At 42.2% G+C, this 27,751-nt stretch overlaps 1 protein-coding gene and 1 long non-coding RNA gene across 2 annotated transcripts in view; one reads left to right on the top strand and one right to left on the bottom strand.

Annotated features, from left to right (window-relative positions):
• The window catches only part of LOC144720650 (E3 ubiquitin-protein ligase MARCHF1-like), a 229,340-nt gene that overhangs the window by 137,726 nt on the left and 63,863 nt on the right, over positions 1 to 27,751 (top strand). The window lies entirely within an intron of this gene.
• LOC144720749 (uncharacterized) lies at positions 715 to 13,210 on the bottom strand. Its single transcript, XR_013585798.1, has 4 exons — positions 12,573 to 13,210; positions 4,507 to 4,709; positions 3,122 to 3,262; positions 715 to 1,266 (listed from the first exon to the last, which is right to left on the bottom strand). It is a non-coding gene; the product is annotated as an uncharacterized LOC144720749 (long non-coding RNA).

Genomic DNA, 27,751 nt, shown 5'->3' with positions numbered 1-27,751 from the left:
TTTAGATTTATCTGGAAAATCCAAAAATCGGATCAATATTAAAACAAATGCTGGGCGATCTTCAAAACGTTTATTTCAGTTAAATCCAAAAGTTTAACGTCACAGGAAGTAGTCACACATTACATAACTTCCGTGTTTTCCTACCAGGAGAGGTGTGATAATGGCATTGGTATATGTTAGCACGAAGACAAGTAACATTTTTACGTAATATAACGTTTAAAAACTCTGAAAACATATCCTAACTTGTCATTAGAAATATTTAAATCCGAATCTCATCCATTTACAGTAAATCATATAATTTATGATAAAAGATATCTAAAATATGTGTACATTGTCAGGAGAAAAGAGTACAATGACCAGTCTTAAAATCAACCCAATATACTATCCTTGCCTTATATTCGTGGCCAACATGCAAAACTTCACTCCACATTGGCAAAGATGCATTACTTAAAAATCACAACACATTTACATTTCGATTTAAAGCTTTCGTGACTGCAGGGATTCATCTTCTTGGTTCTTTTGGTAAAGTCACGTAGAATTGAAATAATAAAATAATAAAAATAAAACATAATAAAATATTATTAATAAAATATGATTTTATTATTTTTATTTTTATTCTTAATAAAATATTATTTTATTATGTTTTATTTTTATTCTTTATAAAATATCATTTTATTATGTTTTATTTTTATTCTTTTATTATTTGCATTCTGCGTGACTTTACCGAAAGAACCAAGAAGATGAACACATTTACAGTTTACAACAGAGCTCACATAATCCAGGGTGATGTAAACCGTGGTGAAAAATGTCATCCCATCACAGTGCGCTGCGGATATTGGGAGGAATTAGCCGTACCATCTCCATTCACCTGATAAAGAATTGCAGATTTAAGGGGAAGTTTGGCACATTACTAAGGGCTCTGTTCATCCGTGAGAAATTCAGTTTTTTTCATGGCGTGCATATTATCGGTTCTGAATACACAATTAAGATACCATTACAGCTGAATGGTCCCTAATGCAGTACAGCTCTGCCTAATTCTGTTCCTATCATCCACAAATCCTGTTATCCACAATGGGGGTTTCCACCTCTCTTGGGGTACACAAACCGGGGAATATGGAAAAGAAATATTATTTCTCAGAGTCTCAGAAGAGGAAGGAACTACTCCGATATGCATTGTCTTAGTGGTATTATTATTATTATGCAATGGACAAAAACAGGGACTTTGAATGTCCCAGCATGGCTTACAGATTTCTCTGGAAGAGGTGCCTGAAAAAGAGAACAGAAAACCAGGACAGCTGTCAACCCTAATCCGTCACCAGAATCTATCTACAGAAATCCCTCTTAGCTGCGAACAGATTGCCTCAACCATCCAATGCCGATTTCCAGATAACAGAAGTCTCACACGAGTGTCTGTTATTTACTTTGAATTCATAATAAGATTGAGATAGAAATGGGGTGAAATATGCTGGCTACTTGCTCTGGGCTCATCAAGGATAGGCGTCTCTTGGACTCGAGAACGCATGGCTATGGCTTACTTAAATAAAATAAATGTACAGTTTACTGTAGTGGCTGAAAATTTAATTATTGAATATGTGAACTTCAGCAACATGCACATAATTGAATCCTTTGGACATATGGTAAATGTGAAAAAAAACAATGAGACAATTACAACTACAGCTTATGCAATGTTGTGACATTACAATCATATATGAATATATGTTATCTTTTTCTTGAGCGTTTGCTGAAGTGTTCCTGGCAATACCTTGTGAATGCTGTTGAGCTCATCTACCCAACTGTGATAAATGAGTTTCATGAGCAATCCTTTCGTTAGCATTGTGCCTAAAGATACATCCAATTCTTTACAAAGCCCTCATGTTAATATGAATATATTCCTGGGCAATTCATGTTCATGTCTGCTCGGCACAAGGTACACTGAGGTGTGGTGAAGCCAGAACCACCTTCGTCTCCCTATGTGCTGATGATGCAGCGCAACACCAGGACCTCATTGCAGGCTGTATTAACTTTAACGAGGCACAGCAAATCTACAGGAGCTATTAATGGATATGGCCAGAAAGTATTTCTTAAAAATTTGGGAAAACTCATGAAGCACAAACATAGCTGCACACTGAAACAGTCATGGACACAAAGCAAAGATCACCATCAGCCATAATCTATCCACTTCTGGATGAAGGCCTCCCAATACTCTCGTCCTCCCTTGCGGTCCTGCGATTGCACAATCCATCTTATTCATGCACCACAGATTTCATCACTCCATCTCTTTCAGCGGTCGTGCTCTCGGGGGAAGGTTCTATCCTTTGCTTTGGCAGCCATTTCATCACCACATCTTCACGTTCACTGGCCATCATCCCTTATAGTGACTGTCTTGCCCAAGCACACTTGGGTTTCTTGCTTAAATATGCTCTCTCTGATTTGTTGTTTGTTCCCTGATTCACGTGCTCCTCCTCTTGTCGCTTAAGTGTAGTTCAAGCATGCACCTCTGTGCTTCTTGAGTAGCAAAGATAAAAGCATGGAAATTTCCTTTCGGAGTAATCCATCAGATATGTGCCCTAATACACATTTATATATATTTTCTTAAATATATTTGGTGGGTATAGACTGAAGCAATACAAGCACGATAATACATGTTTTAACGTTTTCTGTCAAAAACAAAGCAAATAACCTTATATAATTCACTATAAGCCTTCTTATGACAACAGTAATTGTGATCAAATGTCTATTTGAATCAGCGAGCTCTACGTTTACGACCATTTTCCCACGTCTTTAAAGTTAATCAAACATCTAGTGCCATCAGAACAAGAAAACATTTGAATAACATGTTTCATTAGGAATGTGCAGATAATAATCTCTCTTATTTCCCCTGGAGAATTACTCAATTGTCCTGATTTTGGTTCGTAATTTGATTCAAGAATCTGTTCTTTTTTGCCATTGTAGAGTCCATGATTGAAAACTCATTTCTTTAAAACTGCTTTTTGTGTTAAGTTTGTGTTCCTTCTCCCGCACCTCCGATGAGCACGGTTGGCTATATACGGTGCGAAAGATGTTCAACATACGTACATACATACATGATGGTCGTGGGGTTGTAATTTTTGTTTTGACATACCTCACTCTGCTGGTTGGTGAAGGTGAGAAGGCCCAGGGCCTGTTCAGATATCTCTTGACACTGATGTTAGCTCCAATTCTTGTCATACATAGCGCAGCGCTCTAACCACTGTGCCTCTGCTCCATCCGTTTAGCGCATATACTGTGGGATAAATTGTATGAGCACGTGTGCTTAAATGAGTACATTTTATATACATATATATATACCCTCTATGTGCATTGTGCAAGGAGTTTGTTGTTTACGGTGGACTGGATTTCTGGTTGTCCTCTTGATTATGGCTCTGCATGTCTGTCCTATAAATTTAAATTCATCTTTGTACTACGTTAATTTCACAATAAGTTTTCTTCATCACCTTGTCAAGTTTAGGCATTCATAACTGCAAAGGTCTGACGCTTAATTAGCAAGTAAGGCAGTGCGAACATAACACTAAGAATGGACTGAGGAGAATCAGCACCTGTGACTATCCAATTAAACACTATTATTTGCATATTTCATACTTCGGTGTCATTTGAGCAATGGATATTACAGTCTATAATTATTTTCACGGAAAAAGTGGAAATAATGAATGTTTCCCGAGATATTTTTTATCCATTGAGACTTGTCTTAAAAATAACAATGCAATTGCATTCCATGTGTAGTGGATTCAACTGAGTCGCAGACGTACTCTTTAGAGGCAACACATTTATTGATACCAACACAAAGGGGCAACTGCCCCTTCACCAGATAACAACCTATGATGGTGGACCACCAGGCTAACTACACTAGTTACACTGGGAGTAGCTACAATGGACAGGACCCCGGCTTGGGTCCAGGTCCACGTATTGGTGACTCTTCTTGGACGTAGAACGTAGATCTACAGGATTACAACAGCAACGCTGAACCCCGGTCCCTCTGGGGACCCGGTTTACATCCTCACTGGCTGTGGCTGGCTCTGCCCTTGGCCATGACCACCTTCTCTAACCCTCTAGCAGGATCTCGCCCCGACACGTAACCACCCCCAGCCCCCACTTGGGGCCCCTGTGTAGATCTTACTCGTCACGTGCCTTCCAGGGTCAACCAGAGTGCCATGACCCCATTCATGGCCGGCACCCTCACACCCCCTCCTATGGGGGACAGCACTGCACGCCGAGCGTGGTGCCACTCGGCGCTCTCTGTCAGCGCTCACCGAGCCCCTCTACGGCTGGTACTCCACCCACATGTACGGGGTGTCCGCGATGGCAACACATCGCTCGGAATCCCCTCCATCACCATCATCTCCCACCCTCACCGTGTAACAACACCCGCAAGCACAATAAAGGCCAGGTTCAGCCAATAGCCAATACGGCCTACCAGGTGCGACAACCAACTGACGGGGTGGGAGTGTGTGTGCATGGGGATCACAAAACCTGAAGAGTTTTTGATCGAGCCCACGTGGCCGGGCCTCCAGGGTAGGTGGGCTCGCTCTCCCTGGAGGTCCCGGGGGGAATATGCAAATGTCCCGTCGAACCCAGCTCCTCGCGAAGAGCAGTAGGCCGGGATGATGGGTTCTCTCCCGAATCCAGTGGAGACGGCGCAGGCGGCGGCTCGGGGGACGTCAGGCGCGCGGCACCTGAGGACGGGATCACACGACTACGCTGAGGACCAACCTCAGCGGGCACACACCCCAACTCGCCGGACACATCTGACATTCGGCGGTCTGGAGATGGAACGTACTCGCGTGGAGCGATGAAAGGCTTGAGGCATGAGGGATGTACAAACCAACTCCGCCGCCCCAAGCGGATCTGGACACACTGTGGTCAAACGACCCTCCCCCCTCTCTTACCTATATAGTCTCTTGTTACAGCTGCCCCTTTTGCCCACTTCAGCAATTGTTTCTTGGTGTGGTTGTCCCACCTGATGACGGGCGCTTGTGTTGCGCCCGAAACGTCGTGATTTCATTTATTTTCTTTTATACCTACGTGACTTTACCAAAAGAACCAAAGAGTATGAATCTTAAGTGTCCTACGCGCAAGTGCTTGCACGGTAGCATTAGCTGTGCATAAGCGGGTGAGAGAAGGTAAGAATGCCATTCGATGGTCAATCAAAATTTTCAGGGGCATCCTTCCCAAAAAAGCAGTCCCGAGCAAGCAATGAATAGCAAGGGACGTTGAAACAAGAACCTGTCACGTTAATTTAACATCCGCAATGCACACCTCCGCTGTTATTCTCCCAATAATGCCCAATGAGCCGCCGTTTGTGGCTAAGCACGGAGCTTCGACAGGGCATAAGGAACGACCCTGGCAATCTGTTGGATTATTTGCAGGCAGCTGACCCTGCTAGGTGTGTTATGTCCTCTAAAATGTGTATTTATATTGTGACCTCAATATACATATGTGTGATTGTATGCAAAATATTGCCGAGGGAGCAGTGGTGCAGTGGTTATCTCACTGCAGCTCTCAGTTCAGTTCCCTGGTCTCGCTAGCATCGGTGGCGTTGATATCTGAACCATCCCTCTTCACCAATGCACACTGATCAGAATGGTGGAGTATGATCAAACAACCCCCATGACACAGCTTGGGGATGCCTTCACCCTCCTCTCACCTCACTCTCGTCTGCCATGTGCCGTCTGCTCCAGCCGACAACCATGGCCGCCTTTCAAAGGCTCCAGTCAAGCTCCAGGCAATGGGAAGTCACGGCCCTCTCTGCTGCTGTCCCTCCTCTGCAGGATCTTTGATCTGGCTCTCTCCACGTGGCTCTCTCCACGTGGCTCTCTCCACGTGGCTCTCTCCACGTGGCTCTCTCCACGTGGCTCTCTCCACGTGGCTCTCTCCAATCCTATTTTCTTTTGTGTTCTCCTCTGCCTATCACTGACCTTGCCCATCTGTCCAATTGTCGTAATCAGCGTTGGGATTATATTCCACAGTACCCTGCTTCTCCTTAATCCTCCCACTCGATCTTACAAAAACATCCCTGGTCTCTCATAATCAACGTTTTTGGGTTTAGATCGCGTTATTTATAAATGTGTTGTAACCCTCCACCACCCGACACGGCCAATCAGTAAAAAAGTGTCACGTTGACAAAAGACAAATCGTTTGCTGCTTTAGCCCACCGGTGTGTTGAAGCGTGAAACCACAACATTTACAATTTTTTAGTACGACGTTTCGCTGGTAATTGCATCCAGCATCATCGGGCAATTCGCCAGAATGGTGAGGCTCTGCTCTGGCTCCCAGTCTCAAATAGAGCAGCAGCAGGGTGACGTCATCATTAACTCATCCCTGGTCTCTCTCCACCATCTACGAATGAGCATGGTTTATACTCGCCTGTACAGCACGTTGAGATGTGCTCGCATTTTGACACTCATCATAAAAGTGGATTGTATATGCAGAAGTGTGTCATGTACATATAATGACTATAATCCCTTCCTCAATTATATATTGTAAAATATTGCCACTCTACAGCAGAGTTTGGCTGATACAGCTATGTTCCAGTTCACGTCTTTTAATCTGTGTCGATTTTAACAAGGTTCGATTCTTCAGACGAAATCTGCAACTAGTCTGTAGCAAATCAGCTGGTACGCTGGCACGATGTGGATTATTACGTGATAGAAACGTGAGATATCGCAGCCGATTGAGGAGGCCTTCATCCAGTCATCGATTCATTGCGGCTGACGATGGTGATGATGAATAGGCCTGTGGTGTTTAGCGATTCTTACAGTCCGTGAAATTGAGTGGCTGATTATATTTTCTGTTATTGTAGAACGAGGCTACTTCTGAATGTTTACGTCACTCCTGTCTGTGGCCTCTTGGATCTGGTTTCTAAAATGAGCAGGTCATTGGCACTCCTCGGGGCCTGTGCCACACATTAACCCAGATGGCACCTAATGTAGAAAAGCGACTGCCTAGCACTCGTAGGCTTAGGCAGCTTTCAGCGAATTTGCAGGAGTGCAGGGCATATTCTATTATCACTATTTGACAATGGGCTCAGCTCTTAAAATCAGAATAATATGAACACTCACGTTTTAGGGTGACATAAAATATAAAATAAACAAAAGCCAGTATTAATTACCCATTAATCCGCCACTAAATGATTGAATGTTATAATTTGCATTGCAAGTACTTGTTTTTGTAAATGGAGATAATAGACGCCCTAATGTTTAAATATTGCACATTCACAATTCAAAGTAATGTGATGCATTTGTAGGTCATCTGATAATAAAATGAACAAACATTACAATTTTCAGACAGGCTCTAACACATTAACGTCAGCACATTTCAACACACGACGTATCGTGTTGGAGATGACTAATATGTAAAAAAAATCTGAGAGGATAATTAAGTGAATGCGTGTGCGAATGAAGGTGCAAAATATCGTGCTGGGCATTCAGGTTATGGTGATCTCAACGCACACTTGGCTTCATCCAGTTCATATCGTATGAAAGTTTAATGAGCTGGTAAACACCCTGTTGAGTATCATGTATAACCACCAAGGGAAAATAACCAAGAGCACATCGGGGCATTCATGTATAATAAAACAGATGGATGCTGTATTCAGGGAACATGTTTCATGTTTATGCTGTTTAATACGTTGGTTGGGAGTGGCCAATATAAAAGTTGCGGCTTCTACATTATATTTATCATGCTATCATGAATAATTATTTGACTGTCATTGTGAGGAACTCAATTACTACTGCATGTGTAAAACCGTTCCAAGTAAAGCTTATGAATGTCAATACAATAGAGTCGTTGTCAGTGCAATAAACCACAGGCTGGTAGTGCAGGTGTGCAAGGGACAGAATAGGACAGTATTTCCATTATACAATATGCACTTTGTCCCAGAAATTGCTAGGAAAATGGATTTCAGATGATATCGAGATTTTAATTATTTTGGTTGTATTTTATATTCGTGTGCATGATAAAAATGAACATTCAACTGTACCTTACAATGCTTTAATCCAGAAAATACAATATTTATGAATGTGTTTTATATTGATAAGAAATATCATAATAATTTTAACCATCGGTGTACCACCGAATATTTAACCTCGTTTTACAGATGTCTTTTCCTTGCCTTTGTCATAAATTTTATTCCATTTGTGGTGTGAGCGTCATGGCACGAAACACCCATTGGGAATTCACACTGCCCATGTGTTTGAGAATGGCACCTGGAAGTAGACTTCGCAGAACAACCGTCAGAGCTCCCTACCTATTCAAATGTATTCATCTACACACTATAAGCCCCGCTAGAGAGACACGTTTGTCTTTATTTTATTTTCAACTGGAATACAGCCCAGATTTGGTAAAACCCTGCCAAGACAAAACGAGAGGTGGGCCATGCAGCCCTTGGTGACCGGGCTGAGACCACGTTCAGTGCTTTGACCCCTGAACTTCCCAGTCAACTCTCGTCTTACCATCTGTGCGACAGTTTTAACCAGCTGAGAGTGCGTGATACGCACGCGCACATCTTCTTGGTATCATGACTGAAAAGAGGTATGGAAATGGTGTATTGTATCACTCAGTATACTCTTGATTTGAAGCTTTCGTGACTGCAAGAATCCATGCTCTTTGGTTCTTTCGGGAAAGTCACGTAGGTAGAAAAATTTACAGATCACGACGTTTCGATCACCACACAAGCAATCGTCTTCAGGTGGCGATTGCTTCAGAAAACGATTGCTTGTGTGGCGATTGAAATGGCGTGATCTATTCTTTTTTCTACCTACGTGACTTTACCGAAAGAACCAAAGAGTATGCACTCAGTATACATTTCTCCACTTTGCCGTACGCTTCATTTTCTAATTCATACGGAACAACTGCACCTCCATAAGAAAGAATACATTTATTTAAAAGAAGAAAGAATATCAGCTATACTTTGGGAAGTGACAGCAATGATGTGTGAATTTATCTCGCCTGCGTGTGTGTATATGCTATTCTTTATAGCGTATTTTATGGGATTGCCATCATAGTGGTTCCTGTGCTGTGCTATGATCTCGGTGAAATAGGTGCAGTTGTAAAAACTGTTTAGCAGCATTCTCCATGCTTCAGAGCAAGCCGAATTTCGTACATGAACTGAGCCCGTGGATTAGTTCAACCTAGAATGGATAGATACGAAGTGCTAAAATACATGACGAAAGAGCACCGTGAATGATACGGTGAATGTTAAAGGCTTCGACATGATACAGGTAGGAACAACAGGTTCCACACTGCCCACCAGGGATTATTTGTCTGTCTGTCGTGCATATTTGTCTGTCGTGCACGAATGCGCTGTCCAACCAAGTTCCTACATGTCCACTCCGAAGGAACGTGTTTGGCTTGGCGAATCCATTGACATTTCCACTTGAGCTACTTTGGGCCATGACCCAAAGTAGCTCAAGTGGAAATGAATTGCTGTAAATAACAAATATAATTGCTCCCCTTTTCAATGCATGGTGAGGGCCACCTCGTGCCCGGCACAGGGCACTCCCACATGCACTCCGCACCTAAATTGGAAATATTTAACTCACGACGTACTTCTGTGTTAGTTTCCGCTGTATTAAAATGAAATCCGGGTAATTACAAATGATGTGTTTTACAATTTGCAAGGCCATTGTTTTTGGTTGCCCATTTTCTCCGATACCTTCTTATCCTCTGAAGAGCAGTGCATGAAGAATGACTCTTAAATGATGAACATTTTCCTCAATACAGATTAAGAAGGCCCCAAGTCTGTGTTGTCCATAGCTAAGGAAAGGGGCCGGTGATGTGTGCAAATGTTACCCTGTCTCTAGAAATACTGTCGATGTAAACACTACTTAAATAATAAGTCATATTTTTTAAAACTTTTTTTTAAACACACTTTAATGAAATGTACTAGTAATGGCAGAACTCCACGACTCCAGGAAGTGGCCCCGACGCTTGCCACAATGTAAGGGACCGTGGCCAATTACAGCCAACGTCAGTTGACCGTGGACAATTAGACCCAAGCCGAAACATAACATATAAAAAATAATGTTTAAAAAATATTTTATTATAATAGAATATGGTATTGTCATCAGTATGACATAAGTATACCAAAAGATTTGAGGATACAATAACGACAACAACAACAGAGTGAGTTAAAAGAAAGCGTGTAAAATACACGCACTCAGTAAGGAACAATTTGCAGAATAGCTGCACAGGCTAATGTTGCTCTTGTGATCCCATATCGCTTGAAGATTAACACGATGCAGATATTTATATATATTTTCCTGGCTTGGTTTGCAAATGCACAAGAATCCAAACTCAAAACTCAATCGATGAATTTGTTGACTTCAAAATTTACATTTTATGTATTCAAAAAGGTATGAATTAAATCGTTGTTTTTTTCTGGAAATTGATCATGTACATGAAAGTCGCTCGCTTTTCCAGTAGAGGGCAATCCATGGTAAACAAGGCAAGTAAAAAATTAACGACGCCATTGTTTTACAATTTTGTATCTTTCAAACTACACATGGTTCCACGTGATCAAGTCATGAATACATTTACAGACCTTTATCAACCCAGGTTATGAGAATATTCTTGTCTCATGTGGTTAAACAAAATACATTAGAATCCGCTGCTGGATGAATGTTAGTCTTGAGGTTTGACCATACTGAAAATCAGCATGTGGCCAATGCTGGTTAATCAAGAGGGAGCATCAGAGATCACTCATCGCGAATGTTTGACGTAGCTAGGAAACAAACTCAAGTTTATAGCTTCATAGCACAGGGCACTAAGCCACTAACTACTGCACAACTGCTCTATCCCAATGCATATTACTTAACCCATATGGTAATGTATATGTGCTGCTGATGTAATAACCCACAGCTGATGCATGTGGAATTTAATACCAGTAGCTTAAGCAAATGTTTTTTATTTTAATAAAGATGTTGCTTAAAAGACGATCCTTATAACTTGATTAATGTCTCTAAATGTACTCCGTGCTTGGACCATTGTAAGAGGAAGGACACTTAGTCTGCCCTTCTATATGTTCATTAAAAAAGGCAGACATTTATTCCAAAGCACTGCTGACGTCCATTTTGTCAACCAATCCAACCCATGTACTGCCATCCTCTCCAGAATACAAAAATCACATCCTCTGAAATAGTGAGTCCAGTTTCTGCACCACAGTGGTTACCCCCTCTGCCACCTTTATACAAAGAATCCCTACTGCAACATAAAAGAATCCACAAACATTTGTACGATCTGATGAGATGGTTTCACTTTGGATGTAAATTGCTCCTGGCATTAAGACAACTTAAAATGAATTAGACCAGCCAGTGAACTTTTTAAAAACGATTGACCTTGAAATAAATGAATTTAACATTGAATAAAAAGCTATGCCCTTAAAATATAATTTTCGATGTTAATTTTATACTGCTGAAAAGTGTCACCCGTTTATACAAAAAAACGAGTTTTTACTTTGATAATACCGTCATGGCATTACAGGCAGGCTCTCCGTAGGCAGTGTTTTGTGTCCCGATTGAGATAGGTGTTGGGAAGATGTAATCCCTCTGTTAACCTCTTACATGCCTCTTGGAAATTAAAACGATTACAAGGATTTGTGTGTGTGAAATATAGGTGTTTGCTTATAATTGAAAGTACAAATTGCTGTACATACTAAAAATATAAAACTGCAGTATATGTAGTGACATATTCGAGAATGCATTTGAGAAAACACATGAAAACATAAATCCTCACAATGCCCCACACACAGCTGTGTTGAAAAAAATGAATTACATCATTCATCATGCTTTGTTTAATATAATGCAAGATAATGAAGCAGGAAGTTTAGTTGTTCTATTCAGTCCTTTGGTTAACCTCGAATTTAAATACGATATTTATACAGCATGTACAAAATTAATGTGGGAGTGTAGCTATGCAGCTGTTGTTCCTCACAACACGGCTCCTCCAGGGGCAAGTAGACCATTGCATGAAGGGCATCATACAAATAAAAAAAATCTCCCACAAATGACCAGATTGGAATAAAATGTATAGCAACATTGCTCCCTTACTGGCAGAGTATATCTGGGAAACGTAGCCCCTTTGTAATAGCCCTGCGCTATCGTAATGGCGCGAATATCAAATGTACTAAATTATTCCTGATTTATGCACTCCATCCGGTTACCCGCGTAACCAGAAATCTGTGATGCAAATTAAACTCATGCTTCCTGGAGAAATTATGCACATGGACAGCCGGGCATTTATGTCCCCCCACCCCCGGCTGAATTTTCTATTCTGGGGTCTCGAACCCAGAAACTGGTTTACCTCCCAGACCAGGAAAAGTTTACTAAAAAGTTAGCCAGCAGGTCCGAATTTTTAAGCAAACATCAGTGACGAATGACCCACGTGCTTTCCGGGGGTCGTTTTCATTCACTCAGCAGTGGTCGACACGCCATTGGTGGTCGGTGGGACCTGGGGTCCACAAGTTTATAATCTTTACAAACCATTAACAAATACTTACCTGCTCGTTGTATGCCACGGTGGTGAGATGTTAATGACCTCACCTGATACACAGGAGGTCGTGGGTTCGATCCCGATCCCGACGTCTGTATATTTTGGAGTTTGTATGTTCTCCTCTGTGGTTGTATAGATTTTTCTCCGGCTCCTTCGGTTTTTCCCTCCACATTTAGAAACATGTGTTTAAAGTATTTGGCTGCTTTACATTTCCACGTGATAAGCCACTTCGCTGAGCTATCATTTGTGGCCAGGTCGCTTCTGATAGAGAGCTATATAGCTCAGTAAGCCTTACCTGGTAAAATAAAAAAAAGTTTCATAGTTTTAATAGTTTTAATTGTAAAGATTTCAAACTGTGTACGCTCCCCTCCCTCTCCCTACCTGCCTCACAACCCACTTTCCCCTTCCTTCATCCCCCACTGGCTTCCGTACCCCATCAGTAAATTTACCCACCGGACGCAGTGGCACTGAGGGCTATTTAGCTGAAGAGATTGGCCAGAGGGGGAGAGAACCCTACCCACGTACTTGCAGAGCCCATTCGATTATGGCGAGGTGGTCTCGTGAGCAAATACCACCACAATGTCCTCGTCCGAGAACTGTAGGGTAGCTACATGGCACTTTGCTGCTGGTCACCTTCATGAAACATCACAGGCTGTGGACACACTGCCCTGGAGGGAGGTCACCTTTGGGAGAGCGGCTCTGTCAGCAGTGATCAAGTAAGAGGAAGTGTTTTGGTAGTTGAGAGGCCGGGAAGTGTTGGTCTCTCCCCCTCCTCCACCATAGTTGCTATGACATCGGTTCACATAGAGAGAGGGTCATGTCAATTTGACAGCTGCCGACTGCTAAACTTGGCTGTAGTGCTCAACGTGAAGCCTGGTTCCCTGAGGTGGACACGTTCACTCCCACCTTTCCTCCCCGCAGGAGTCTTTGTCCAAAGGAGAGTGAGGTGGTAGGGGGTAGTGTGGCTCACGGCTAATTTGGTAACAGTTGTTTTTGCAGTTGCCACTGGTTCATTATCCTTATGCTTTTCTGACTTGCAACCTGCCCATCTTCTTGACGTCGACATGTGACTAACGTAAGATGGGCAGAAGTTAAGTTGTGGCCTCGCCTTGCATGTTCACAATGCCCCCTGGGAGGACGTGTTTATTTTTGCGTCATGGACTTCTGGTGCGGTGGCCGCGGGCTGCAGTGCACATTGTGGGGAACGTGTTGATGGCCACCTTGGAATGCCAGGATTAAAGGGAACCCTAATGCCTTGTTTATGCGTACGCTAGTTTATTCGGAATATATCACCTATACCCCCATCCAATACTGAGCACCTTAATCTGTACTTTTAGTATCAAATTCTGATTAATATTATTTCCCCACAGCTTGGCATGTCATATGCCGAATTAAAGTTAATGAAACAAAAAAAATTATTAATACGGTATCTTCTGCAGTGTTTATGAAATAAATTGTGGCTTATACAAAAAAAATCCCCAATGTGGATCGACCAGCATTGTGATTATCAAATGAGGTGCATTTTTGGCCCGCAGGAAAGATCTGGTATTCTTGTACGTATGTGCCGTTCATTACGAACGCCAAGTGTTTTCTCAACCCTAACCAGCCACCGTTTATAATCATTCCCCAGTCATATCGGCATCAGTTAATGACCAATCAGTTCAAGAGTGATGGGCAGACAACCAGAAGGTGGGCGTCTTGAAGTGGTGCTCGAGGCAATGAGGGCGCATGTCAGAATACGTGTAAGTGCTGCAAAGTCAGAACAAGTGATTCATCGCTTTTTTTAAACATACAAACCAAAGGCTGACTCAGCCTATGTTGTTGCTTAGTGGGTGCATGCAGATGTCCAACAGTCACTCGTAAAATAAAATAATCTTACGTGGAGATAGTCCCGTTTCCATAACTGACGAAGGCATATTGTATTATATTAATAATTACAATATGCTACGCATTGCCGTGATTGTTTCTGTGAAATGAATTAATTAGATTATATTACATGGAGTATGTTTTGCTAATCTAACAGGGGGTTTGTCCTTAAATTGATATATTCAAGAGGTTAAAGACAGTAAGTTATAACTGAAATGTTTAAGTAAAAGAACCAAATTTAATATTATTTTTTTATGTTCTGTAAGAATATCTGTATTTTGTCATTTACAGAAGTGCCCTGTTTTTCATGATTTCCAGCAGATGGCTATTGTGGAAGTAAAATTAGCACGTATTGGGCTACTCTTGAGAATATGGCCATTGAATCACTTAGTCGCCATAAGCAGATGATACAGCAGGCTTAGCTGGGTGCCCGGCTCATTCAAGGTTAATCCAGCAGTGCCATTATTTCAACGAACCCATGATGACCAAAAAAATCACGATGACGCGACATTCGGGGCATAGGCTGAAGAGTAAATTGTTTATTTAATTCTGGAGTGAATCTTCCATGTGACAAAGCAATGAATACACTTTGACTATAAAAAAAAAAATTCACGAACAAATCAATTTTAATTGTTTTGGATCACGAACAAAATAGTAATTTTACATTGGTGAGAAGTGGCTTGTGCAGCTCCAATGATATTGTCTATGATCAAGATTAATAGCGATTCTTAAACTACCTACCCTATGTACCAAACACACCTTTAAGGCCTCAACCTCAATTATGTTTTAAATCAAGTGCCTTCTCACCGACAGCCCTTTTCACAGTCAACACTCAAAAGCAAAGTCCACTAATGCTGGCAGGACGTGCTGAGCCTTGCTTGCACAGAGTTTAACTTGTCACGGCATTGATCTGACGGCATGCTGCATTGATCTCGCTGGCAATTCCTCGAGCTGTATCTCTGCAAGCCACTTTTATCGCTATAATTAGCTGATCCCAGGACTAGCTGAGATTGTAGATAGTGGTTAACAGCTGTGTGGATTGTTACATCTGCCACGCCAGATAAACCGACAATGATTTGAAGCATAAGTGAATAAAAGCATGATTGTTTCGTCAATATCTCCCCTTCCTCACTTGTACAAATTTAAATTAACTTAAAAGCAAAGAACAATCATTGATATATTACTGCATACAAAAAAATCACTTGCGACATCTTGCAAAATTCAAGAAATTACCTCCTTCGTTAAAGCAAGACGACAAAACACAGTGTTGTTTACAAATCAAAAAGGAAACATGTTTGTATCTTGGCCGAGTGAGATTGCCCAAAGTGGGTTATACAGAACCTGAGGGTGTTAACATTCGCAGCATTTTACTCCACGTCCTTGTACTGCGAACTCTCCCGAGGTTACCGGCTGGGGGAAGAGGGTGTGGACGTCAACACCCTTGACAGAGACAGCAAGGCTGTGGCCAAGTTTATGAGGACCTCTCCCTCTTTAGCGTGACTGCGGTAGTTACATTGGAGACAGTTCTGCTGCTGACATGCCTATCGTCTGAACCACTGTTCCATCGCCATTCCATCCACTCTCACACCTGAGTCCACAACGACCTCCAAATAAATACGTACTCCGTGGGTCCAGGTCTGGAGAGTTCTTCTGACATGACCATATTTTAAAAAAAAATTACATGATCATCTATATCTACATCTAGATGAAAGCCATCCTATGATGTTGCAATATCTCGTGGTCCCGTCACTCCTGCACCACAGTTGATGTCACTGATCCTCCTCTGTGATCGTACCTGGACAAATTTTCTCTTTAGTCATCTTCTCCGTTAGCCATCCTCACTCGTTGCGATCAATTCTACCCAAGCCCACTTCCCTTCTAACAGTTAAAATGGTATCCCTGATCTGCATATGTTTCCTGCTCAATGCGTTCCTCTTCCTGTGTCATAATGTAATTCCGAGCATGCAATCTCACCGTGCTTCTTTGCACACTTTTCAGCCTGCTGTTTCCTTATCTTAGTTACTGTCCATGAGTCTGCTCATATATCGTACTGAACAGAAACGCTGACTGAAAAAAAAATGCAATAACATTTGTATGCTGCTGTTCACCTTGGAGTTAATATTTCCCAAAGCACTCCATCGTTCTGTCGTTTATTTGTCTATTTATATTCCATCACATCCACATTTGCTTTTAGTAATCGACATAGGCATACATAGTCTCCTGTGCTTTCAAGTGTTGTCCCTCTAACAGGCATTTGATTTCGCTTCATGTGACATGAATGTCACTGTTTATCTTAAGTCAAACTCTATAGCTTTCATTTTGCAGTTCTTCAATAATTTCCTGGAATTCACTTGCATTGGTTGTTAAGGCAACTATGAGTGCATCAAATATACTACGGATAAAATGTAATCCATTTGTTTATGTATAACTCTCGTCTATTTTTATATATATATGTAACATCTAATGTAGCTGTATAGATCTTCTTGTTTTTTTCGGTAAAGTCACGTAGAAGGGAAGTAATAAAATAATAAAAATAAAACATAATAGAATGAAACAATTCTCACTAGTGAGAATTGTTTCATTCTATTATTTTATTCTACGTGACTTTACCGAAAAAACCAAGAAGATGAATCCCTGCAGTCACGAAAGCTTTAAATCGAAATTTAGCTGTATAGAGTTTTGATAATTGCATGCCTTTTTAAGTTTGGATCTCTGTTGCACATTCCATGCAATCTCTATCTAACACTTCCTTCTTTGCATAGGATTTTGAGGATTTCTATAAACTTGTTATTAAAGCTTTGGTTTGAGACAGATTGGATGACACCACCTGTCAAATTAAACCTTGGCAAAAAACCAGAGAAATGTGACGACGTTTTGCTTTGATTAGAACCTTCACTGGTAAAGGAATATATATATGTGTGCATGTGCATTTTGTATCTATAATAATACTGTATTCATACATTCAGAATCTATAATGAGTTTTGCCTAAAAACTGGTGATATTAAAACATTGGTGGTGTTTTCCTTCAGCAATAAATATACATGACGTTTTTTTTTTAAACCTGTTAATGTATCAGCATTTGTGCAATTCTGCAGCGTCAACAGTTTAAATACAAGTGTTATTGTAAACGTTAATTTAGTGTCTGTGTGTGTGGTAGTGTAGAGGTTAGCGCACTGCGCTATGAACCAGGCGACCCGAGTCCAATTCCTGCTCAAAACCACCAACAACAATGACGATTATCTCATCCAGTCCTGGGCCTCCCCTAGGTGGTTTCATCCTCAAAGGAGTAATTGGTGCGATGTGTAAACGTCTCCACTAGGAAGACAAAGGCGGCCGGAAGTGGTGCTGGCCCCCTTCCCCCTCATGTGTTGTGCCGGCCTTCATAGGTGCTCACTGACAGCACTTGCCCCAACAGTCTGTTAAGGTTTTACGGGGAATCTTTGCATTTGCATGTCTATATCACAGTCTCTTTACAATACAATCCACCTGTGCAGACGTGAAACACACGCGGAAAAGTTAAGTGGGCTCAAGAGCTCATTGTAATTTCGTCTCACAATCAGTATAGAGCATGGTGCCACACCAGTGAATACCTTCTCCTTATGCTCAGCCGATATTCTTTATCCTGGTTTCCAAAGTGCCTTCTGCTCTGCGATCAGCAGCTCATAATCGTTACTCCCTTGCGGCGACTGAGCCTGGCAAGCCTCTCGGAGAAGCGTCCACTAAACCGGGCATTGCCGCCCACACATGGGAAATGGTTTTGAGCGGTGGATCAGATTCCGTGGATGGCTGAGCTAAGAGCATCACATGTTGCATTGCGTGGGGCCTCCCACAGCCACAGCGGGCAGCAGAGTTGCCACCTGTCCTGGTTTTCTAAGAATGTTCTCTTGTTGAAGTAGCTGTGCTGCGAAATATCCCAGTCTTCCGAGGACATTGAAACTACAAGATGTCAGATGTTTGTCATTTGCATAATAATATGCCAGTCATGTCGTTATCCCTTCCTCTGATATTGTGAGATATTTGTCTTTCCTTGATATGTCCCAGTTTTTTTGTACCTCAGAGGTGGAAATTGTAACAATGGGGTATATTTTGACATTGCCGATTGAATGCCCGTGACTGCTTAATATAAATGTTATCCGCGATTACATCATGACAACACAATATTACAGTGTAACACTAAACATGTATTTTTTTACATTTTGATGCTATACATAGAGGAGGCCAGTACAGTATATCATAAAATTGGTGGGAAGTCAACAGTGATGGTTGTTTCAAACTGGCCCCTGTCATAGGAATATGGAGTTTGCACCACAGACTCAGGACTGTCAACAGAGATGAGCACCACCCAATGTGGATACTAACTTTTTTAGCCATAGCAGGAGTGGTGTTTTTCATGTTCACATGTGCACTCATAATTTGCTACACAACTGTGGACTGGAAAGCATACTCTCAACCATAGTTAACATAGAATCGTGATCTCGCAAGGCATATGACAAAGACTTGAATCATTCTCAGGTAGAGTTGCCACCTGTGAGGTACAACAAACCGGTGACACATCATGGGAAAAATCATATCTGACAGGAAGATGAGATAACTACATGGGGATGGATTGTCTTGATTGGTCTATTATTATACAAGTGACAAACTTTGCTACTTTTAATGTCCTGGAAAGATGGATTTCACAAGATAGCTGCTACCTAAAAAAGTTGGCGATTTTGCAAAATCCATGACAGGTGACAACCCTATATTCGAGTAGACCAAAGTGTTCCTAAAACACAGTGCCCAGGACCGAAGTACCATTTTGTATTCGTTCCCGGGAAACAAGAACCAAAAACACATCGGAGAACTTTACAGGGCAACCGCGAAACCCTGAGCAAGTGGTACTCCTAAACACAACTCGCATTCAGCGCAGTGACCCATGTCATGTTACCTTATCACATGCACCTTTAAAATTACACCGAGGCTGACGAACATTTGACTCGCTTTGGGGAACATATTTCTCGCGAGGAAACTCCTCGTAGCATTTTTTAAACGGAGTACACACCAGCCTTAAAGAGCACCGCATTTAAATTAGATTCCAGAGTGTTTAATTTGTGCTCCGTTACTTGTAATGACCTCTTTGTGTTGCAATTACCAAAGGTATAATGTTTTAATTAGAGTCGGTGTCTAAATGAGTGGTGCAGTGTCACGCAGGTTGAATTAAACCTGCACCGTGTACACCTCCCATGATATCATCGGTGTTCCCAACTAATTCACACTAATAGGGCCCAGAACAGTGTCGTAGGATGACCTTGTCAAGTCGATGCTTATGGTGTACGCTTTAAAAAATACCTGTTGCCAATTTCCGTCGTGTGTATATATAGAGCAGGCACCTCCAATTAACATGATTGGCTACATACGGTGTGAAAGAAGTTCAACAAACATACACATACACACACATACATAATCAAATGTTTGGAATTGTAATAAAAATTAAAAAAATAATGGAATAAAATGGACAACCACAATTGTTTATAATTCACAATGTATACAAATTCTACAGTGGCTAAAGCACCCCTCCCTTTAACACACGAATAATATTGCTGTTTTTAAAATGCAGGGTCATTTTATCACCAAACAATGAAACATTCAACGATTGCCGGTTCAATCTCCCGGTGCGGCAGTTGATACACTCCACGGGTTTCCTTACTTCCCAATACCTCTGTCCAACCAGCAGTTTAAATGGGTACCACCACATATCGTCGCCTGACAGGCCGCGTGTGTGGTGGGATAAAGTGGGAGTATCCCTTCCTCTTCCAGGATATCTGGCCAGTGTGGAAGAATCGACCAAACACATTCCTGCGGAGGAAGCTGGTAGGAACGTTGGGTTGCTCGGTCAATGTCCAGGGTCAACGGCGGCGTGGTGTATTCCGCAAATATGGCCGACTGTGAGGGCGGGCACAAGCCGGCGTGAGTAGGTTAAACGTTGAGTTTTATAAGGGCACCACGGGGTGACCAGCCCATCCCCTTCCCACCCATGCCCCACCCCTCCCACCCCCCACCCAGCCCCACCCTCCCCACCCAGCCCCTCCCTACCGTCTCCTCCCCACCCAGCCCCTCCCCACCCTCCCCTCTCCACCCAGCCCCACCCCTCCCATTTTTGGATGCACGACGGACAGACACAATAATCCCCTGTGGGCTGGTGTAACCAGGAGGTTCCTACCAGTAAAATTACCTCTAAGAGCATAGATGAGGCTCTCTTGAGCTCTCTCCTTTTCTCTCCATCTAGAGCTCCCTTCTGGAGGTTCTTCTGCCAGCAGTGGCATGAGCTCAGTAATTACAGAGCTGCACCATTACTATAATTTACATTTTCCAAAGTGTGTACAGTATTTGAATGAAATGTTGTTTCGTGAAATTATCTTGTGGAGCTCCTTCATGCCTCCTATAGCTTTGTTAATTGTTTCATGCAATTTGTTTTCCACGTGACTTTATTCCAAGGAACTAGGGGTGTTTCACCCAATTAAGCCTCCCAGACAGGCCCCATAATTCTCACACGGTTCACAAAAGCTGTCCTAGTCCATCACAGAATGCCTTCAACCTCTCCCGTTCTCACCATACGGTGTTAATTGCTGCCATTTGTTCAGAGTACAATAGCCAGCGTGTGTAAATGCCTGTGTTTGATGCAGGGGCGGATGGTACATCCAAATCAAACGAGGCACAGGATCACTACAGCACACAATACAATGTTTTTCGGCCTCTCTTCTCGCTTTCCACCGATTCGCGTTTCCTTTGGGTACAACCAACGTACACGTTTTATTTTCTACCGTATCTAAATGCAAATAGAGCAATAAGAACTTTGGTTACGTCTGTCAATTTGTGAACATTGGACAGATTACGGGGACCTGTATTTTCAAACACAAATGACACGGTACTTTTCCAGTCGCCATTTTTTTTAGAAGCAACCAGGCTTCAATTTGACTTTCCAAACATTAGCCAACAGTTGTTTCAAATGCAGTACTGATTACATTTGTAATGGGTTCGATTGAGGCACACTCGACTTGGAGGCAACACTATTTATTAACACATAACATCAACGTGAACACTATACATAAGGTGGTGACCACCTTCCTAATCTCACTAACACTCGGGGAACATTTTTCGATTTAAAGCAATCGTGACTGCAGGGATTCATATTTTTGGTTCTTTCGGTAAAGTCGCGTAGAAGGGAAATAATAAAATAATAAACTTAACAAATTTACATCATACATTTTTTATTATTTCCCTTCTACGTGAGTTTATCGAAAGAACCAAGAATACTCGGGGAACACTACACAGCGTGACCCAGGGCAGGTGACGGCTGCCTGGTCACGGACGACGATCGGAGACTCGAGGACTTCTCATGGCGTCTTCATTCCGGAGTAGAACAGCCCAGATCCCCGTTCACACCCCGCTTATAACCACTCCGGCGTGGCCGGCTCCGCCCCAGGCCACGCCCCCCTTCTCGATCCTTCGGGAAGGTCAGGGCCCCCAACCACGTGACCCCCAAGCTTCCCCCTGGGGCCCCTGGCCCCCCTTTATCCGGTCACGTGTCCTGTTGGGTTCACGCGGAGTGCCACGGCCTCACACGACCCCTGTGACACCCGCCTACAGCCCCCATACTGAGCCGACACGGTAGTGACGTCAAATATCCCTACACTCGTACAGTCCCGACATAGTAGTGACGTTATATGTCACTACAAATTGCTTCATGGTCTCGTCGTGTGCTATGACAGCACAACATTGCTTTGGTTAGGATGGTTAGGATGTGAACACATCCTAACCACAGCAAATGTAAGATTGCTGCAAGGCTGTGCTTTGTCCACGGTGTGCCACAGTGTGGACTGCTGTGGGTGATTCCAAAATACAACATTTAGAGTACTTACACTCACGCTGGTGTTTTGAGATTATGTTTCCAACTGCTGAGGCTATGTATGGATTGGAAATAGATGCAACCAAATTACACATTGGGGAATTGCAGCAATGGATATATCCTGCACTACCCAGATTATACCAGATAAGTCAATAGGCCGATAATGGCATTCCTACTTGTAATGTTTTATACAGTAATGTTGTTGAAAACCCTCAATTTATATATTTTAAAAAGTTGTATTTCCATTGCCTATTATAGTAGAACTCCACTCATCCGTGGCCTATTACCCACAACTCCTATTTTCCACAGGACCAAAATGATCTGCAGAAAATCCCTTCATCTGTGCTCTTATTCTGCATATTATCTGTGATCTCCATTTTAGTCGTTCATCGGTCATTGCAAAATGGTTTAACTGTTGCTTGTGATTTTTGTGAGATGATAGAAGTTGATCTGCAATTTCTCTGATCAGCTGTGGGTTACCCGCAAGACTTGAGCCCACACCGGTTCTGCGTGGCACACCCTGCCCTGGCCATGGGAGCGTGTGCCGCATTGGTGAAATGTCCATGCCTCTCTTGCACTATATGTATGTTGAACTTCTTTCGCACTGCACGTAGCCAACCGTCCAAATCGGAAGTGCACGGGAAGGACAACAAACTAAAAACAAAAAACAGTTCTAAAGAAGTGAGTTTTCAATTTAGATTTAAACATGCATCGCTCCAGTGGCTTCCTAACATTGGAAGAGCTTTCCAGACGGCCGCAGAAGCGCATCTGAAAGCGCACGTCTTTGTTCGATGGCTTGCGATATGAAGATAACCTGCAGATATTAGGATTTTGGATGTTAATCCTCCACATCACTCTCGATGAGAGTTGTCCAGTTAATGAACTTTAATTCCAGTACAGTACGAAACAAGGCAGTGATTTTCTATTCAAATTAACATTGAAGCAGTGCTCATCTCATATTTACAGCTCTGAGGCAGTTGTGGAAGTGGCACATTCCTATGACAGGGTTGAGTATATCCGGCTTTGCAACAGAGTCGTATTCATGTTGTTAAGCTTCTGAGAGAAGGATGAAGTGCTGAGTTGACCTCCAAACACGGTTTGAACTGGCAACCTTCCAATTGCGAGCGGCTAAATCTAAAGTTCAGCCGCCTGGGGATTGAATTCAAATACTGTACTCTAATGATAAAAAATAAAAACAGTGCTGTCTTAATGTTTCAATGTAATCTGTTATTCTGAGCCAAAGTGCCCTACATGTCAATGTGCCCTACATGTCTATATATAGGTTAGATGAGGCAATAAGCACATCAAGAGGCGCTGAATAGTGTGTTGTTAACACACTGCCTACTCTGTAACACATCTCTCATATGTGTTGCATGTAAAATTAGATATAATTCCACCCTGTAAACAAAATATAATTTTCTGAGCAGAATGAACTGCTTTTAATCTCTGTGAATGTTAGTGAGTAAAACAAAAGTCATGAAAACACATTCCTGCGGAGGGAGCTGGTAGGAACGTTGGGTTGCTCAGTCAATGGCCAGGGTCAACGGCGGCGTGGTGTATTCCGCAAATATGCCCGACTGTGAGGGCGGGCACAAGCCGGCGTGAGTAGGTTAAACGTTGAGTTTTATAAGGGCACCACGGGCTGACCAGCCCCTCCCCACCCAGCTCCACCACCTCCCACCCAGCCCCACCCTCCCCACCCAGCCCCGCCCTGCCCGACGGACGGACGGACACAATAATCCCCTGTGGGCTGGTGTAACCAGGAGGTTCCTACTAGTATTATTCAGAAAATGCATATACTTTCCTCCTGTGTGTATACAGTATATCGCTCATGCGAAACCACAATTGTTGTTGTTTTTGGCGTGTTTTACTTGTCCACAAAACATGAATTACCAGAGAGGAGCAACGATTCATTATGAGAGTGGCACGAATACCAAATGTGCTTATTATTTAACATGATGCATTGAATCGTTGGTTTGTATACCTGCATCAAATATTCTGTGGAAATCTGACGTTTCTCGATTCATATATGTTGTATGGAATGGGTGCACATGAATCCTCCAGAGATGGTGTTCAGTTCATCATTTATCATGCATCATACTGTATTGTTGTGGCCTGCGTGTTTTTGTCTTTCTGCATGTGGCACAGCAGTTAGCGCGTTATTCTACGAACCCGGCGACCCGAGTTCGATTTCCGCTCACCGCCAACATCGGTGACGATTATCTGAACTGGTCCTGGGCCTCCCCTAGGTCGACTCAGCCTCAAATAAGTACCTGGTGTGGTGTGTAAATATCGCCGCTGGGGAGACAAAGGCAGTCAGGTGTTGTGCTGGCCACCCACCCCCTCGTGTGCTGTGCCGGCCTTCATAGGTGCTACTCGCTAACAGCACTTGCCCCAACAGGTCTGCTAAGGCTATATGGGGGGGGGGCTCTTTATCTTTGTGTTTGTATCTAGGCAGATGTGGCTGCAATTATTGAGCTCTACCAGGAACAGTTCAATTTCTTCCCGTAAGCGACCTTGGACTCTTTCCCCATTGTGTCTTGCATGAATGGCGAAGAGAAGAAAAATTTCGAACACTCAGTGTGTCAACCAAAACAACTTGTGTTGGGTACATGCGTATAGGGAATTAATATCGAGATACGCAATTATTGGCTCCTTTGAGATTTGACGGGTATTTTACAAATTGCATGTTGTTGTAGAATGTAACATGAGCTTTCCTCTACAATTAAAATAAATACAATAACAAATTAAATTAAACTGAAAAATACAAGTGAATTAATTTTTCAGCTGTCTTTTTGAATGAATTACATGTATAGTGCTTTGGATTTGAGTAAAGTCCAACTCTTGGAATATAAACTCTTGAATAAATATACTCATATGAGAAGCAATTATTATGCAGAATATTTTTGTCAAACATCAGCTCAGGAATTGGGATGTCACGAAGCTTAAATGTCTATAATTTTAAACATGTTTGTCTTTCGCCTACAATTACCACGCATGGTTATTTATCTGCACTAGGAAATGGTGCATGACAGTTGGTAGACAATGGATGTGTATGAAATATAAAGTGATCTGTAGTGCATCGTTTAGCTGTTTGAGAACAATAGCAATTATTCCAGGTCACGTCTTATTTTACTCATGCGACATTTCACAGGTGGCAAGATTTAAACGGCTTCTATAATTTCACATTTCCACTGAGCGGGCCACAATTCATGTGCAAAGTCAGTCAACGTGGTTATTTCCACTGTAAAGTGAGTGCGTACTGAGATAGGGCCAGAAAATGTATTGTCTAAATGGCTTCCTCAGGGCATGCAAGACCAGCAATATTAAATGTAACAGTCCTAAGGAATATTGGTATTCTTGTTGAAAGCAAAAAACTCTTCACTCAACCATACATGATCACCATTTGCAAGGCAAATTCGTATTGAGTAACCCACTTCAATTGTTCTGTTAAGCTGTATATTGCAAACTGACAAACTACGGTGACAAAACTGCCGACAACCATATCATTATTAATTCATATAATCTCATCGGATCTCGGAAGCTAAGCAGGTTTGAGTCTGGTTATTACTTGGATGGGAGACTAACTGGGTATAACAGGTGTTGTGGGCTGCAATGTGGCCATGGAGATACCAGAACATCAATGGATTATTGAATCTATCTCTGCACAGCTTTGAGTGACAACCCCCCTCGTATGCATGGCAGGTTTTATCCAGGTACTGCAGTTTCCGCCCACTTCTCAAACACTCATCAATGCAATTGGCTTCACATCCCAATGCAGCACCATCCTTCAGAAGAGTCTTATGACTCCACGAGGCATTGAAGGGTAAGCACAGGCCATTGTTTTTTTTTAATTTCTATTGTTTCAAAACACGGGCACGGCATACAGTGACCGAATTACCATGAGCACAATACGGACTTTTAATGAACAATTTCTTGATTAAATGCATCATTGCATCACAATCGACCCTGTTGCGTGTTCTATATAGATGGCTTGATAAAGGGAATTACATAAGTCGACATGTGTGTCTGTGTTGAACTTAATTCGCACCGTACGTAGCCAACCGTGATAATCGGAGGTGCGGGGGAAGGACAACAATCTAAACACAACAATCAGTTATAAGAAATTAGTTTTCAATCTAGATTTAAGCATGCCTTTTAGATTTAAGCATGGCTATGAGGAAATTTTGTATTTTGCACGGATATATTTGTGAAAGCAAATATTACTTTTTGATCAAGTCTTTTGGCTTTTTACAATGACATAAATTAGAAAGTAAAATATAAGTTAACGTTTTTTTATATAAATGCAAAAGCAATTGCACAAATTAATCCAAAGGAAACTGGTGCATGCACTGTAGATAAATAAGAGAATCGTTGTGAATTTTTTAAAGATTTGCTCACATTTAATTATTTTGGAGTGAAGCAGTCGCAGTCCAATTCAAGCAGCACTATTGACCCAGCGACGTGAGTTGGATTCCTGGCCAGAGCTGGCATCAGTGGTGATTGGTGTCTGAGCCTGTCCTGAGCCTGCTTTGTGCAACCTCTTCTGACCAGCGCGGTGAAGTATGGTCAGCGCCCATGAATGGCGGGTGCCTGGTGAGGCTTTCATCAATCGGTGGATTGAAAAAGTGCTGTAAAATAATATTACAGAGTTATATTACATTATATAATTATTGGTTTTTGTATTTAGTTTGTCCTTCCACCGCACCTCCGATTAGGACGGTTGGCTACGTACGGCGCAAAAGAAGTTCAACGTATATGTTGAATTCAAATACAGTACAAGCAGACTATGCCAAACACGAGAGATATGTTCCTAGAAAATGCCTTTTTGACAAAACCGCGTTCGACAAATAATAGACCTTGTTGGGAAAATGAAGTTCCATTCCTAGATCCGAAATGATCACCTCCTTCTTCTTTGTTTAACTAATTCGACATGATTTCCGCTCTTCATATCGTGCTCCAAGGATGTTGAGTCTCGATTTCTTGTGTGTGTTCACTCTTTATTTTTCAATGTGACCTCAACGCACAATCCCCGTCTCCATTACTTTTTACCGCACCTTGGCACTCACACCTAATGCTCGCCTCTAACACTGTCACTTGAACGTTAATGATTCGCTATCTCGACGTCCGTGTGACTGACGGTCTCAACGATTGGACGACTGGAAGATGCGTGTGGCAATATACGAATACTCTTTGGTTCTTTCGGTAAAATCTTTACCGAGTAAAGTCTTTACCGAAAGAACCAAAGAGTATGAATTCCTGCAGTGACGAAAGCTTTAAGTCAAGATTTATAATACGAATATTTGCGTTGTGCCGTCGTGCGTGTTGAATGTGTGTTACATAATTATCACAAACAAAAACCATACTTGGTAAATAAATCGTTCTCACAGTCGATTCATTCAAACCTCACAACGAATGCAGCACTTTCAAGGCACTGTTTTTTGGCGTGGACAAAATAATCTAAGCAGCATCAAACTA

Source organism: Lampetra planeri, chromosome 9, assembly GCF_965212315.1.
Source record: "Lampetra planeri chromosome 9, kcLamPlan1.2.h2, whole genome shotgun sequence".
NCBI lineage: Eukaryota > Metazoa > Chordata > Hyperoartia > Petromyzontiformes > Petromyzontidae > Lampetra > Lampetra planeri.
This window is presented reverse-complemented; position numbering and strand designations above follow the sequence as displayed.